Below are 15,997 nucleotides of genomic sequence, written 5' to 3' on the forward strand. Positions count from 1 at the left end.
TGAAAGGGATGATGGTCCATGGAGAGAGGTTTTTATTTTTGAAATGAGTTCTTGCTATGTTTTTGGGCTGGCTTTGAATTCCTGGGCTCAAGCCATCTTCCTGGAGGGCACCAGGATGCTAAGACTTCTACAATGAATTCAGAGAGGTTTCAGCTCCATCAGGTTGCTTGGACCAGGAGTTTCAGGTTAGTGAAGGCCATGGACATCTGGAATTTCAGGACTCTCAGGATGGTTGTGTGTGGCAGCTGTGGATAAGAGTGCCTCTTCTTTCTTCACCCAAATAGTCTACTTTGGTATACTATTACAGTCACTGATTAGTTCTAAAGAATTATTTATTTTAAAATTGTGATAAAATATATAAAACATAACATTTGTCATTTTAAAATCTTGTTAAGTGCACAGTTCAGTGGCATTAAGCACATTCACGTTATTATGCAATTCACACCACTATCTGTCTTCCAAACTTTTTCAGCTCGTAAAACTGAAACCCTGAATCCATTAATCTATAACTCCGCATTTCCCCTGTCTCACTCTTTCACTCCCAATATTGGTAATTTATGTTTTCTCTTTTTGTTTTTGCTTATAGATTTGCAGTCTGGCTGGTTTGATCAACTTCTTGATTTTTCCAAGGCACCAGTTTTGGTTTTAGTGATTTTTTTCTCCTGTTATTCTGTTTTGATGATTTCTTTTCCTATCTTTATTATATATTACTATTAGTTTCCTTTAGGTTTAATTTGTATTTTTCCCCTAATTTTGACTTAGATTTGATGTGAGGCTTTCTTTTCTAACAAATTTTTCGTGTCATCATTTTTTCTCTAAGCAAAGCTTTTCGCTGCATGCCTTAAATTTGGGTATTTTGTGTTCCCAGTGTCATTTTTTTAAAAAATATTTTATTAGTTGTTGATGGCTCTTTATTTATTTTTATGTGGTGCTGAGAATCGAACCCAGTACCTCACACATGCTAGGCAAGTGCTCTGCCACTGAGCCACAACCCCTGCCCCAGTGTCATTTTATTTTATTTATTTTTAAAATTTTTATGAGTTCTTTTTAGTTATATATGACATAAGGATTCATTTTGGCATAATTATAAGAGCGTAAAATATAATTAATATAATTTCTTCTCATTCAGTCCCCAGCCCCAGTGTCATTTTATTTATGTATTTATTTTTGTACTGGGAATTGAACTCAGGGGCACTCAACTACTAAGTCACATCCTCAGCTCTATTTTATATATAGTAAATTCTAAAATTATTTTTTCAGATTTTATACTTTATTATAATTTTTATACATGACAGCAGAATGTATCACAATTCATTATTACACACATAAAGCACAATTTTTCATATCTCTGATTGTATACAAAGTATATTCACACCATTTTTGTCTTCATACATGTACTTAGGGTAATGATGTTCATCTCATTCCACAGTCTTTTCTACCTCTATGCTCCCTCCCTTCCCCTCCCACCCCTATGCTCTATCTAGAGTTCGTCTAATTCTTCCATGCTCCCCCTCCCAACCCCATTATAAATTAGCCACTTTATATCAGAGAAAACATTCAGCATTTGGATTTTTGGGATTGGCTAACTTTACTTGGCATTACCTTCTCCAACTCCATCCATTTGCCTGCAAATGGCATGATTTTATTCTCTTTTATTGCTGAGTAATATTCCATTGTGTATATATGCCAATTTTTTTTTATTCATTCATCTACTGAAGGGCATCTAGATTGATTCCACAGTTTAGCTATTGTGAATTGTGCTTCTATAAACATTGATGTGGCTGTATCCCTGTGGTATGCTGATTTTCAGTCCTTTGGATATAGACTCAGGAGTGGGATAGCTGGGTCAAATGGTGGTTCCATTCCCAGCTTTCCAAGGAATCTCCATACTGCTTTACATAATGGCTTCACCAATTTGTAGTCCCACCAGCAATATATGAGTGTGCCTTTTCCCCCACATCCTCACCAACACTTATTGTTGTTTGTGTTCTTAATAGCTGCCATTCTGACTGGAGTGAGATGAAATCTTAGAGTAGCTTTGATTTGCATTTCTCTAGTTGCTAGAGATGTTGAACATTTTTTCATATATTTGTTGATTGATTGTATATCATCTTTTGAGAGGTGTCTGTTCAGTTTCTTGGCCCATTTATTGATTGGGCTATTTGATTTTTTTCAATTGTTTCTTTTGTTTCAATTTCATTGATTTCAGCTGATTTTAATTATGTCCTGTCTTCTACTCCTTTTGGTGTTGGTTTGACTTTTTTTTTCTTTTAAGGAATAAACTCCATGCAATGAACTTTCCTCTTAGTACTGCCTTCATATGTTCCAGATATTTCGATATGTTGTATTAGTGTTCTCATTTACCTCTAAGAATTTGTTTTGAGAGAGAGAGAGAGAGAGAGAGAGAGAGAGAGAGAGAGAGAGAGAGAGAGAGAGAGAGAGAGAGAGAGTTTTTTAAAAAAATTATTTTTTAGTATTTGGTGGATACAACATCTTTATTTTATTTGTATGTGGTGCTGAGGGTCGAACCCAGTGCCACATGCATGCCAGGTGAGCACGCTACCACTTGAGCCACATCCCCAGCCCCTCTAAGAATTTTTTAATCTCCTTCTTGATGTCTTTCATAAGACATTGTTCATTCAGTGGCATATTATTTACTCTCCAGGTGTTGGAGTAGTTTTTATTTTTTATTTTATCATTGATTTCTAATTTCATTCCATTGTGATCTGATAGAATTTAGGGTAGTATCTCTACTTTTTTGCATTTTCTAAGAGTTGCTTTGTGGCATAATATATGGTCCATTTTAGAGAAGGATCCATGGGCTGCTTAAAGAAAGTGTATTCGCTCATTGAAGATGAAATATTCTATGTATGTTAGTTAAGTCTAAGTTTTTGATTGTATTATTGAGTTCTATAATTTCTTTGTTCAGCTTTTGTTTGGAAGATCTATCCAATTGTGAAAGAGGTGTGTTAAAGTCACCCAAATTATTGTTTTGTAGTCAATTTGACTTTTTAACTTGAGAAGAGTTTGTTTGATGAACATAGCTGCTTCATTCTTTGAGCATATGTATTTATAATTGTTATGTCTTGTTGATGAATGGTTCCCTTGAGCAGTGTGAAATGTCATTCTTTATCTCTTTTGATTAACTTTGGTTTGAAGTCTACTTTATTTGATATAAGGATGGAAACCCCTGCTTGCTTCTGCAGTCAATGTGAGTGGTATGATTTTTCCCAGCCTTTCACCTTCAGTCTGTGGATGTCTTTTCCTATGAGATGAGTCTCTTGAAGGCAGCATATTGTTGTATCTTGTTTTTGATCCAGTCTTCTAGTCTATGTCTTTTAATTGGTGAGTTTAGGCCATTAACATTCAGAGTTATTATTGAGACATGATTTGTATTCCCAGCCATTTTTGTTATTTAACTTGACTTGGTTTCTCCTTTGATTAGTTTTTCCTTTAGTGTAATACCTCCCTCTGCTGATTTTCATTGTTGTTTTTCATTTCCTCTTCCTATAATATTTTGCCAAGGATGTTCTGTAGTGCAGGTTTTCTAGCTGTAAATTCTTTTAACTCTTATTTATCATGGAAGGTTTCACTTCAAATCTAAAGCTTATTTTTGCTGAATACAAGATTCTTGGTTGGCATCCATTTTCTTTCAAGGTTTGATATATGTTGTTCTAGGATGTTCTAGCTTTCGGGGTCTGGGTTGAAAAATCTGCACATAACCTAATTGGTTTCCTCCTATACGTAATCTGATTCCTTTCTCATGTGGCTTTTAATATTCTCTCCTTATTCTGTATATTAGGCATTTTTCATTATAATGTGCCTTGGTGTGGATCTGTTGTGATTTTGTATATTTGTTGTCCTGTAAGCCTCTTGAATTTGGTTTTCCAATTTGTTCTTCATGTTTGGAAAATTTTCTAATGTTATTTCATTGAATAGATTGTTCATTCCTTTGGTTTGGAATTCTATGCCTTCCTCTATCCCAGTAATTCTTAAATTTGGTCTTTTTATGCTTTCCCATATTTCTTGAATGTTCTGCTCATGATTTCTTAACATTTTCACTGTGTGATCTACATTCTTTCTTTTTGTGGTGCTGGGGATTGAACCCAGGGCCTTGTGCATGTGAGGCAAGCACTCTGCCAACTGAGCTATATCCCCAGCCCTACATTCTTTTCAATGATTATATATTTTGTCTTCATTGTCTGAGGTCCTGGTCTAATCTGTTGGTGATGCTTTCAATTGAACTTTTAATTTGGTTTATTGTTTCTTTCATTTCAAGGATTTCTCTTTGGTTTTTCTTTATAACCTCTATCTTGCTATTGAAATAATCTTTTGCTTCCTGTATTTGTTTGTGTAGCTCTTTGTCAAAGTGATCTTTTACTGCCTGTATTTGCTCTCTTATATCAAACTTTAATTCACAGAACATTTTAATTATGTACATTCTTAACTCCTTCTCTGTCATTTCTTCTGCTGTGCTGGCCATGGATTCTAATAATGTGGTATCTTGGTTTGTTTGGGCACTTTCTTCCTTTGTCTTCTCATATTGCTTGTGTGTCTTCCCTGCTAGTACTGTGGATCCAAGGTGTTACTGTTTTTACCCTATAGGATTATAGTGCCCCTGAAGGGTTTCAATACCTCTCCTTTGAGGGGTAGGACAATGTTAACAGATCCCAATATAAACAATATACCACCCCAAACCAAATAGTTGTTAGTAGACGTTTATAGTTTTGTCACAATGTACAGAAATGATGAATTCAATTATTATCCACAATATAACTAGTAGGTTTGTAAAAGGGTTGACAGTTTCTGATGGTGGACAAAGAACTAGGGGTGAAGAGTAGGATGATATGCTGAGGAGGTAGGAGGTGAGGATATAGAGTTATTATATCTTAGGAAGTGTGAAAGAGAAATCTAAAGAATAAGGTTAGTATCAGGAGAATAGACAGGAAGTAATTCTGGGTAGAAAAGTATGTGGGAAGACAGTAGAGTACAGAAAACAAACATATTTTAAGAAAAATAAAAAATATTAAAATAGGAAACATTGGAGAAAAAAGGAAAAAAATTTAAAAAGAGAAAAAAATAATATATAACATAACGGTAATATACTGTTCAGTTGTCTCAGACCTTGATACCCTAATTAATGCAAAGTGCTTGGTTTCACATATCTTTCAGGATGTGAGGGCGGGAGAATAGAGAGGGAGAAGAAAGAAAAAAAGAAAAAAAATATGAAGGAAGAAACAAGGATTGTTTTGGTTGGAGATCAATATCTTTCCCCCTTCCCTTCTCATCCAATAGGTGGGGTCCTCTGTTGTTAGCTGGTATCTCCGATCTCAGGATGGTGAAGGTAAACAGGGAGGGAGGCTTGTTCCTAGGTAGAGGGCATCTGGAAGTCCCTGAAGAGAGACTGCATCTCAGGGATCTCTTTTTGGGCCTGCTCCTGTGATGTGAGTGCCTGGTCTTATCTTCTTATCTCACCCGAAGACCTCCTAGTTCCTGACTCTGTTAGTCTCTAAACTGTAACACCCTCTCTCTTACTGCTTCCTAATAAGGGACCTTTCTTTCTGGGGCTCTTGTGTGTGGCACTTTGGGCACGCTCCACACCTGCCCTGCTGAGAGCTGTTTTTTTTTTTTTTTGGTCAGTCACTGTGCTTGGCTAGCGGCTTCTGGGGAGATGCTGAGGAGAGGGGGAGTTAGAAACTGGGTACCTGGCCAGCCGGAGTTCTAAACTTGGAGTTGCCCCCACTGAAGATGGTGATGAAGGTAGCCCAAGATGAAGGTGCCTGCTTTCAGTAGTGGGGTGTTGGGTCGAGTGGGGGGAGCCCGGTGATGGTGTTGGACGATGAGTTCAGAGACAAGTGTGTGTGGCTGCTGGCTGACTTCAGAGCCTGTGTGACATTCTCAGGTGTAGGCAGATGACTGTGCGTAGGGGCCTATCTGCGCTGCTGCAGGGTCCCAAGATGGCGGTGACCCAGGGGAGCCCCACGTTGGTAGATGGGGGTCCACACGGAAGTGGCAGCTGGAGATCCTGTGCATGCATAGCTTCCAGGTATCCTGTATGGGAGCCGCATCCTTGATTTCTGCTCGGGTGGGTGGCTGAAAGTTCTGTGGAGGTGCTGCTGCCAGTGGTCCCACTCAGGCACCCAGTAGTCCTGCATGGGGGAATAGTTGGGAGACCTACTCTGAGCTGAGGCCTGGGGCCCTGCACCAGCACAGTGACCGTGATTCCTGTGCAGAAGCAGAAATATTGCTGGCAGAGAAGCAGGATTCTCATTACTTTGAGTTCCAAGTCATGGAGTGACACAGAATGCTGTCTCCCTCTGGCCCACTATCTTAGATTCCCCTATTTTATATTTTATTTAGAGCCAGGGTCTCACCCAATTGCTTAGCATCTCACTTTTGCTGAGGCTGGCTTTGAGCTCACAATTCTGTTTCAGCCTCCCAAGCCGCTGGGATTACAGGTGTGTGTCACCATGTCACCATGTCCAGTGAATTTAAAAAATTCTAATTTGCTTTACAATTTACTCTTTGACCTGTAGATTATTTATAAATGTGTTTAATTTCCAAATGCTTGGATATTTTCCAGTTTTGTTATTAATTTGATTATTGATTTCTAGTTTAGTTCCATGATAGTTAAAATAACATCATGGGGCTGGGTGTGATGGTATACACGAGTAATCCCAGCAACTCAGGAGGCCAAGGAAGGGGGAGCATGAGTTCCAAGCCAGCTTTAGCAACTTAGTGAGGCCATAAGCAATTTAATGAGATTCTATCTCAAAATAAATAAATAAATAAGGCTACTTGGGTGGCTAATGCAGGATGATTGCAAGTTCGAGACCAACCTCAGCAACTCTGCAAGGCCCTAAGAATTTAGTGAAACCCTGCCTCAAAATAAAACATACAGGGCCTAGGGTTGTGGCTCAGCGGTAGAGTGCTCATCTCACATGTATGAGGCCCTGGGTTGGATCCTCAGCACCACATAAAGATAAAGGTATTGTGTCCATCTACAACTAAAAATAAATAAATAAATAAAAGAAAAACAGAGAAAAAAGGCTGAGGATGTGGCTCAGTAGTTATGAGACCCCAAATTCAGTCCCAGTACCAACCAACCAACCAACCAACCAACCAACCAAAAACACTGTGGGCATGATTTCAGTTCTTTTAAATTTGTTAAAATTTTTATATTATGATCTAGAATATAGTCATATAGACACTGACTCTCCTGCCTCTCTCTTCCACTTAAAAAGATCCTGTGATTATACTGTGCCTGAATAATCCATGATTATCTCACCATCTTAAGATGCTTAATTTAATCACAACTGCTAAGTCTTTTAATGAAGTAAGGTAACATATTCATAGGATTGGGGAATTAGGACATGGATATCTCTGGGGGCCATGTTCTATGTACCACATAGCCTTTCCTTCTCCAAGCTTTTGTGATTAATGCCACTGATACCCATATTGGACAATAGAAATGGACAGGTATGGCCTAGTTCTCCTGTCCCATAGAGGAGAAAAATACAGTGACAGTCAATGGCACTAAGAATAATAAGTCTAGGGGCTGGGGTTATATCTCAGTGGTTGTAGCGTACCATGTGTGAGGCACTGGGTTTGATTCTCAGCACCACATATAAAAAATAAAATAAATGTCCATCAACAAATAAAAAAATTAAAAAGGATAATAAATCTAACAAAAGAGAATAATAAATTTGAGAATATTGATAATTACATTTACCATTTACCCCAGGCTTGGCATGTGCCAACCATTTGTATGGATTATAAATTCTACAATCCCAGTTTTACAATGAGAAATCTGAAGCCCAGCCCTGTAATATGATCTGCCCTGTGTAATGCAGATGGTAAGTAGTAGTGGAGCCAGGATTGGAACTTGGAATTTCTCCAGAGCCTATCCCTAACAACTAGTTGAAGTCACAAATATTACTCCTGGGGGCATTGGGGAAACCTCTTCTGAATGGATAGTTTATGAAGCTAGCACTATAGGATGGATTTTAGCAATCTGGTAGTGGCCAAATCACAATTATGTCTGGATTTACAGAGAGGCTGTTTGGGTCTACTTTTTTTTTCTCTCTCTCATGCACCTCTCTCTCACACACATACACACACCCCCTGAGGTGTCTTTTTTCCCACATTTTTATTGGTGGGTTATAGTTGTACAAATGATGGAATTTGTTGTTACATTGTGGTATCTTATATTCATGGTTCAATCTGTATAACTCAGGTGTTACATATTAATGAGATGGGGATAATTACCCTCAAATATGTGGGGACATATCTTACACAAAGCTCTGAGCAAGTGTAGAAACACCCAAAGCCCTGTCCCCCATTAAAGTGGCCTCAGTTGTTGAAGATCAGCAGGAGACATCCAGGGAGAATGATGGCTTCCTGTGGATATCTTGGGAGTGGGTAGGCAGCAGAGTGTGGATGATGTATGTCTGGACCAGACCTTCTGGGAACTTCACCTCATCTAAAATTATTCTTTAAATTTAATATTGAAAGTTTCCTAAACTTTGACAATATATCATTAAATCTCTGATGCTAAAACTTGTGTGTCACACCACTATTTTAGGTAACCCTAAGAAAGAAAGGATGTTGCTGATTAGATTATGATCCACTGCCTTCTCATCCCAGTGTCTGCATGATGTATTCCTGATTTAAGACTTATTGAAATTTATTAAGAAGGGCATTTTCATTGTTCAATTTCAGTTACCATCTGTGGTAATATGTTGTTTCTAATTTTGTGTTGTGATAGAATCTTTTCAAAATATTTTATTTTAAAATAATAGGGTCCTGTTGTGGTGCACACCTGTAATCCCAGTGACTACAGTGGCCGAGGCAGAAGGATCACAAGTTCAAAGCCAGCCTTGGCAGCTTAGCAAGACCCTATCTCAAAAAAAAAATGTAAAAAAAGGGCTGGAGATGTGGCTCAGTGGTAGAGTGTCCCTGTGTTTAATCTACACACACACACACACACACACACACACACACAAGAATGAGAGAGATTTAATCTTAGGGAAAATTTGAGATGACTGTATTGGTCTGAATGAAGTCAGGATGGGGAGGATCCCTCAGGTTGGGTATAAGTGGCTAGGTCCAGGAAGCATTGCCAAAGTCACACTATGGGTCATGCCTCAGCCTCTCCCAGATGCCCAGGAGATCTTTCTGAGTTCAGGTGCATGGTCACATTCCATGGTGCCCACCCTGAGGGTGGATGCCCATTCCATGATGAAAGTGATAGAAGTCCATCTATCAATTCAGCATCTGTCCAATGGTGCCCATACAAGGTTAGGTACATCCTCCATGCTGGAAACTTGGCAGTCACACAGGTTTTACTGACCTTCATGCATCACACAGTCTGGGGATAGAGGCTGACACACACATGGACACTCACCCCCACACATAACAAAAATAAAAAGAAAGGGCATTGCAGCATGTGGTTAAAAGGATGGGACTCTGGATCCACTTTGGCTCAAATCCAGACTCCATGATTTTCCAGCTGTGTGACTTCTGGTAGGTTACTAAAACTCTCTGTTTCTCACATGCCTCATTTGTAAAATGGAGAAAATAACACTAACACCTCATTAGATTGTTGTGAGGATGATTAGATAAATTAATTTTTAGAAAGAATTGAGATTAGGTCTTGACATATTATAAATGCTTAATAAATGCTTGCTAAGAGAAACATTTTAAAACATTTAGATTAGAAGTACAGTCCATGGAAATAACAAAAATGGGTACAAGGGAAGAAGACATGTAAAGTGGGAGTGACAACAGTTCTACCTTTCAAGGTCTGTTGTGTTTACTTCTTACATCTTGAAAGTGTGGTTCTAGAGCTGAACAGTGTCTGTCAGAGGATGGCACTTCATTCTGGATGGCATTCCTGTTAATGTGATCCCTATATTTCCCTGTGGCTCCTAAGGTCCCTTCCTGAACTGACTTAGAGTCCCCTTTCCCTGCTATACAAGGGCTCAGTTGGTTTCAGGAGTTCAAGTTGGGCCCCATGAAAGTCACTCCAGGAGGCCTGTCTCTCTACAGGCCCCCCACTGTTAGGATCTGGGGATTCTTGTCCTCTCATTGTTAGTATGTATGAGCCTTTCACGACATCTTGATCAAAGTCATAAAGGCAAGTGTCAGCCCATTGCACTTGTGAATGAATGAAGGAGTGAAGAGTGACTAAATGAAGAGAAAGGCATGGCTCATCCTTCTCTCTGAGTCAGCCTCTTAACAAGCCTGCACATCAGAGAGAGCCCTGGGTCTGGTCTGGTGCCAAACCTGAGAAGGAAGCCTGGCTGGGCACCCTCCAACCTCCCAAGGGATGAGGCTTTGGCCTCTTGGGATTGGACAGTTTTCTCTGCATACATACACGGATGTCCCATCTGCTATTCAGTGCTACGTCTTGTAGAAGGCACTTCCTCTACCAAAATCCGGGCAGGTACACACAGGTCTCACCCTCTCTGTGTCACATTCAGTGGTTGCCCCATCAAACCCTATCGTTAATTTTACTCTGCAAGTCATTGGCTGTATGTGGATTTTCAGTTTTTTCCCCAGTGGTTTGCGTCTACCATGCTGTTCATGTGTGTTTCTTTAGGACATATTCTTAGAAGTGGTACTGTTGCTTCAAAAGAGCAATTTAATATTTACACCTAATGAGTGCCTGCTATGTGCAGGGCATGTTCTAGGTGCTGTGGAGACATTAGGAAACTAGCAAACCACGTGTCCTTGCCCTGGTGGAGCTGACCATTCTAGTGAAGGATTTTTCCATTTTTTTTTAGTTGTAATTGGACACAATACCTCTATTTTACTTATTTATTTTTGTGTTGTGCTGAGTATCTAACCCAGGGCCACGCACGTGCTAGGCGAGTGCTCTACAGCTGAGCTACAACCCCAGCCCAGATTTTTCCAGTTTTACTTTGGTAGATGATGACACATTGTCTTCCAATTACCAGCATCCCCAGTCTAGTCCTGGAGTGGGAGCTTTGAGTAAAGTTGGCTTTTGCTCTCTTAAAAATCTTCAGGTTCAGGGACTGGAACAGTCTATCGAGGGTTTTGGGTGTGGAGTAGGGGAAGACAGAAATGGAAGGGTCCACTGGGCAGCGGGGCAGCGGGAGGAGGCAGAGAAGGAACAGTTAGTTCACAGGGCTTTTGCTTCAAAGCTTCCTTGATCACACCACCAGAGGGCCGACGGGAGGTGAGGTTAAAGAATAGAATGGAAACAACTTCCAGGTTACAACCAATGCGGGAAGCAGAGACTGGGCAGTCACCTCAGGGAGGTACTATTGGGTAGGGGGCGTCTATTTTGGAATAAACCATTATGTGGGTTGGGGGGAACTAAGGGCCTCTTTCACCCTATGCAAGCGGGTTTAAATACAAGCCCCTGATGGAGGCACGAATGGCACTATTTTGACCTTCTGCAGCCCCTATCCATTCTCTCGGTTTCTGAGTCCCAGGCAGGAACCAACCACGGGATTGAAGCTTCTGTCTCTCCTACACTTCAGGCGCAGCTTCTCCGGCCCCGCCTTTCTTATGTTTTTTTTTTTTTTTTAAATTTGGAAACAGTGGCTTGAAGTGGATTGGATCCAAGGGGAGGGTTGCAAGGCAGGCTCAGAATTTGATTGGTCAAACGAACTTTTCATCATTCTTAAGCTTTTCCAACGCGCCAGAGGGGCAAACCCTCCTACTCCGCAGCGCGCGCCAAGTTCCAATTGGATACTGGTTCAGCGCAGGCGCGGTGGTTGCTTGGTTAAAGTTCCCGGCTGTGCGCGCGCGATGTTTTAGGGATCGAGAACAGGGGTTCGAATCCCTTCTCGGTGCCTCTGTGTATTCAGTGGTCAAATGGTCCAAAGATGGTAACTGATGTAGCACATCATAGAGATCACTGGCTCATAGCCATGCTCGGCCTTTTAGTACACAGATGATACAGAATGACCGCATATGAGCTCCTGTTGTCTTTTGTTCCGCATTCCTTTCCAAACTCAGTAACAAGCCTAACAGGCGCCCCTGCCTCCACATATTCTTGCATTTCGTTCGTTCGTTCGTTGTTCATTCATTCATTTATTCCCTGTATGGCTAGAATTGCATCATCATATTCGGGATTTAGGGAAATTTAACAGAATTCTTCATGAAGCAGAAGTTGCTCGCTGGTCGAGGGTCCCTGACCACAGGACCACAGGGCAGGGCTCAATTAGAACCCAGTCTCCTAGCAGTTGGTTCTTTTGTGATTAAATATTTTCCCATGTCGGTTTTCTTTATTTGGTTAATTCCAGAAATATGTTAAGAATATGGATTCAGGTTTAATATCTCAGAACCTTACTGCAATCTGATTTTAGAACACAACATGAATCTTAAGGCAACAACAAACCCTTTTGCTTTTGCAGGGTATATTTGCAACATTACCTCTTAGGATACATAAGAAAGTGTAGGAGAAGACACATGCCCAAAACATAAAAATAAATATAAATGTATGGGAGGGAAAAGGTGAATATAAGCATACACATATGAACCTAATTGTTGCTTAAATTGATAATTCACAACACAGCCTTCATTTTAAAATTTCTTTCTCTTTTGTCAACAATTCTGAAGCCTCTTGTTTCTTTTTATCAGGATGCTATGTTTACCTGAAGTCAATTCCTCTAGAACAAGGGCAGCAACTAGGAAAATCTTGCCACAGAAAACAAGAGTCAGAACTCCTAGGAAGGTTGCTGGAGCAATTTCACACTCAGCCATTTCTCCAACAAGTAAACAGGTGACTTGTTTCTCACTTCTGATGGCCATAACCCAGCATGGTGCTTTCTCAGAATCTCACTCTGAACTCTCACTGTCTTTCCATACCACCGTGCCTGAAAAAAGTCATGATTTGTGGCTGCTTCTGCTTGTAACTGTCTCTGGCTCTAAAAAAAAGGTGAATATTATATTCACTTATATTCACTACTGGCTGTAAAACGACTCTAAGATCCTCATGTTTTGCTATTCTAGAAAAAGCATATGAATGGAACTGTGTACATTGTTATTAGTAGCAAATAATAGCTTGGTGGCTCATATTAATGAGTCACTTAGCACATGTACAAGGGGATTAGATCCAGAGGAGTAATGAAGAAATGGTAATGAAGAATGGGGGTGGTTGCTGGGGTAAAAGCTTTGCTGAGGATCCAGGTGTCTTAGTCTGTTTTGTATGGCTATAACAATATATCTGAGGCTACCTTGTAAAGAAAAGAGGCATATGTAGCTCATGGTACTGGAGAATCAGGGCATAGTGCCATCATCTGCTGAGCTCTGGCAATGTTCTTATGATATATGGCATCACAATGGCAGGAGCATATGTGGAAGTAGTAAGTAACACATAAGGAAGGGATTCAGAGGAGGTGCCAGACTCACTTATAACAACATATTCTGTGTGTGTGTGTGTGTGTGTGTGTGTGTGTGTGTGTTGCTAGAGATTGAACAGAGGGCCTTGTGCATGCCAGTCATGGTACTCTACACTGAGCTATATCCCCAGCCCTAACAATCCATTCTTATGGGAGCTAATTCAGTGCCATAAGACTGATTAATTGCTGAGAGTTAGCATTAATCTTTTCATGAGGGTGGAGCCCTGTATTAGTCATATTTTTGTCAAAGTGACAAAAATACTTGATAGGAACAACTTAGAGGAAGAAAAGTTTATTTTGGATCATGGTTTCAGAGGTCTTAGATCATGATCAGCTGGCTCCAAGGCAGAAAAATCATGGCAGAGGGGTGTGGTAGAGAAAATCTTTTCAGATTATGGCATGTGGGAAGGAGGGAGGGAGAGGAAGAGAGAGGGAGAGGGAGGGAGGGAGAAAGGTGGAGGAGACAGGTTGGGGGTAGAGGGAGAGAGAGAGGTGGGGGCAGGTAGAGAGGAAGGTGCCAGGGACAGATATAGTCCCCAAAGCCACACTTTTATGGTTTGAATATGAGATGTCCCCCCAAACCTCCTGTTAATTCAGGAATATTCAGAGCCAAAATGATTGGATTATGAGTGTTGTAACCTAATCCATCCTTCCTAGTTTGATTAAAATGACTGAGTTGTAACTGTAGGCAGGTGGGGTGTGGAGGTGAGTCACTGAGGGTGTACCTTGGAAAGGTGCCTCTTTTCCCTGCAGCCATATCCCCCCTTCCTGACCCAGCCATGAGCTGAGCAGCTTTCTTCAACTAGGCCCTTCTATCATGATGTGCTGCCTCACCTTGGGCCCAGAGCCATGGAGTTAACCATCTATGGACTGAGCCCTCCGAAACCTTGAGCTCCAAATAAACTTTCTCTCTTCTAAGTTGTTCTTTCAGGTATTTTGGTCACACTGATGCAAAAGCTGACTAAAACATATACCTCCAGTGACCTGCTTCTTCCAGCCATGCCCCACTCACTCACAGTGACCACTCAGTAATCTGTGCAAATTCATCAAGTAGATTAATCAATTAAGTAGATTAATTGATTAATTAATCCATTAACCTGATGATCCAGTCATTTCCTAAAAGCTCCTGTGTCTTGCCTCGTTGAAGATCATGTTTTCAACACATGAACAAAAATGTTCAAAAGGGGGCCGATGCAGATTCAAACCATGACAAGCCCTCATGACCTAATTATCTCCCACTAGGCCTCACCTCTTACAGTTTCCACCACTTTAACACCTCCATATTGGGGACCAACCTTTTATCATGTGACTCTTCGGTGGACAAGCCATAGCTAAACCATAACACCAGGTCACAGTGAAGTTCACGTGGTTAATAGAGGGGAAGGAGGATGGTCTAGATGGGCTGCTGCAGACAGGAATAGCCTGAGGAAGACAACATTTTATAATGCAGTGAGTATTGTCTACCTGTACCATGTTTTGGGTCAAGGAGGCTGGGTCTTTATCCCCTACAACCTGGCTCTGCCACTGCTTTTGGGCTGTCTGGGAAGGGTATGACCTTGGGCTAGATCTTTCTCTGAAGCTCAGGTAGACCCTGAAAGAGCTTGCAGGGGGCCTGGGTGGCATATGCTTATATCTGCAGAGTTCCCCCCCAACCTCTGCCACCCCACAGCCCCCCGCCCCCCTATCCCCCCACACTCTGTCCTCCCTGTACACCCATCCCCCCTTTCCCCCCCCCACACCCCTGCACCACATGGATCCAGTTTTCTACATATGATCAGTAGTTGTTCCTCAAAAATTCTGGTGGGCTACTATACTTAGGAGTAGCTTAGAAGAAGGAGATTAGTGGGGTAAACCATAGCCCTTGCAAATTGCAGCTTGTTTTGGACAATCACACTAGGGAATGTGATATATCCAGGCTTTCTGAGGACTGTTGGACACAGGGTATTGTCTATTGTCAAATGTCTATTGACATTGACATCTGGAAACCTGAAGTGTCATTGCAGCCTCATTGTTAGAGTGGGGGTGTATAACACCAACTAATTAATGAAGGCCTGACTCATGTCCTGCTTACAGTGAGATTTTATCTAGCTTATGGGGCATTGGGTCAGCAGTTCCAATCAGTGGTCATTTGCCTGTCTTTTAATGAATAATTGAGATTGACATAATTGGCAGTTGGCACAACTTCTACACTGGTTCTTTGATCTCTGGTGTAAGAGCTTTGTTAGTGGGAGGACACTAAGTAGAAGCCTCTGGAACTACCTGAATTGGTTTTCTGGGGCTGTTGTAACAAAGTACTAGAAACTGGATGGTGTTAAATAACCAAATTTTATTGACAGTTATAGAAGTTGAAAGTCTGAGATTAAGCTGTCAGCAGAGCTGGTATCTTCTGAGGGCTGTGAGGGAGAAACTGTTCTATACCCTCTCTAGATTCTGATGGTTTGCTGGCAATCTTTGGCATTTCTTGGCTTGTAAAAGAATGATCCTGATCTCTGTCTTAATCTTCACATGGCATTCTGTCTGTGTACCTGTGTTCAGATTTTCTCTTATTGTAAAGACAACAGCCATATTGATTAGGGCTCATCTACTCCAGTGTTCCCTCATCTTAAATAATTACACCGGGA

The 15,997-nt window shown here is 40.9% G+C and overlaps 1 non-coding gene across 2 annotated transcripts in view; it reads left to right on the top strand.

Annotated features, from left to right (window-relative positions):
* The first annotated feature begins 11,270 nt into the window (after positions 1-11,270).
* The window catches only part of LOC110599509 (uncharacterized), a 149,862-nt gene continuing 145,135 nt past the window's right edge, over positions 11,271-15,997 (top strand). For both annotated transcript variants that reach the window (XR_013431855.1, XR_013431856.1), the window contains exons 1-2: positions 11,271-11,285; positions 12,616-12,757. This is a non-coding gene — a transcript (uncharacterized LOC110599509). The remainder of the gene's footprint in view (positions 11,286-12,615; positions 12,758-15,997) is intronic.

The sequence above is a fragment of the Ictidomys tridecemlineatus genome, chromosome X (assembly GCF_052094955.1).
Source record: "Ictidomys tridecemlineatus isolate mIctTri1 chromosome X, mIctTri1.hap1, whole genome shotgun sequence".
Classification (NCBI taxonomy): domain Eukaryota; kingdom Metazoa; phylum Chordata; class Mammalia; order Rodentia; family Sciuridae; genus Ictidomys; species Ictidomys tridecemlineatus.